This window comes from Octodon degus, unplaced genomic scaffold, assembly GCF_000260255.1.
Source record: "Octodon degus isolate 3935 unplaced genomic scaffold, OctDeg1.0 scaffold00604, whole genome shotgun sequence".
Classification (NCBI taxonomy): Eukaryota; Metazoa; Chordata; class Mammalia; order Rodentia; family Octodontidae; genus Octodon; species Octodon degus.
This window is the reverse complement of record NW_004525180.1, coordinates 27,669-28,819: the sequence shown is the minus strand read 5'-3', so window position 1 is coordinate 28,819 and position 1,151 is coordinate 27,669.

Sequence of the window (1,151 nt, the reverse complement as noted above, 5' to 3'; positions counted from 1 at the left end):
ATTTATTTTTATTTATTACATTTATTTATTGTGTGTGTGTGTGGCCAGCTCAGCCCACCAGGGGGCGGGGCTGGCTGGCATGTGGTGCGGGGGGATCGAACCGCGGTCCCTGTGCTTTTGCCAAGCTTGTTTCAAGTAGGTGCTTTAGACCACTGAGCCATCTCTCCAGCCCCATCTAGCGGGGTTTTAAGTCGTGGAACTGTCACTACCGGGGAGCCCTCGTGTCTCTGGTGTTCCCCTTGCTCCGAGACTCCGGGACGCACTCCTACACAGCAGCAGCGGAATGTCGTCCGGCCCCGCCCACGTGACAGCCACCCATACTGTACCTATTTTGAATGATGGGGTAATTAACTGATCCTGGATTTTCATTTCCTCATCTCTAGCATGCTCACAAAAATGTGCTGCGTGGTAATTGTAGCATTCGAGTAGGGAAGTTTGTTACTGTCAGTGTAGGTGGATGAGGTCATTTAGAGTCATTGAGAGATTTTCCTTTATGGACTTCATGAGGGTAGGATGCATTGGTGAGGCGTGGAAACTGCAACCCTCATCTGGGAACATAGAGAGAATGTCTTTTAAGTAAATGATAAAAGCTCAGTGCAAGATCTTAGAAAGTGCATAGATGAACAGAGGGTTATGTGGAAGGTTTGTTTTTTCTTTCCCTAGCAAAAGAGGTGAGTGTATGTGAGTGCAATTGTGATGGTGTGTGTAGCTATCGCCTCTGTCCCCAGCTCCGTGACCTGATGGAGTTGCAGCTGGAGAAGCCACAGGCTAGCTACATTTCTCTGGTGTCTCTTCATTGGAGTAACAAAAGATTTTTTTCTCTTTGTGCAACGAAAACTGAAAAAATCCCACTAAGAAAATCCAACAGTTTAGGACCCTTAGTGTCCTGGTTCTTAAACCAGACCATGTGTAGAGGACAAGCATAACACCTTTCTGACCTCATACACACTATTTTCAACAAGATAATTCACTGATCTCCAGAAGCGAAGTGCACTGCCAAGTGTCTGACTGGGACACTTTGAATTTGGTTGCAGGCAATCTAGATGAAGAGGATGAGGATGATCAAATGACTGTGGAGTCCATTAAGACTGAATGATCAGCAAGTGTGACATCCAGTGGGCTGTGTAAATGCCAAGACCATAGTGTCAAAG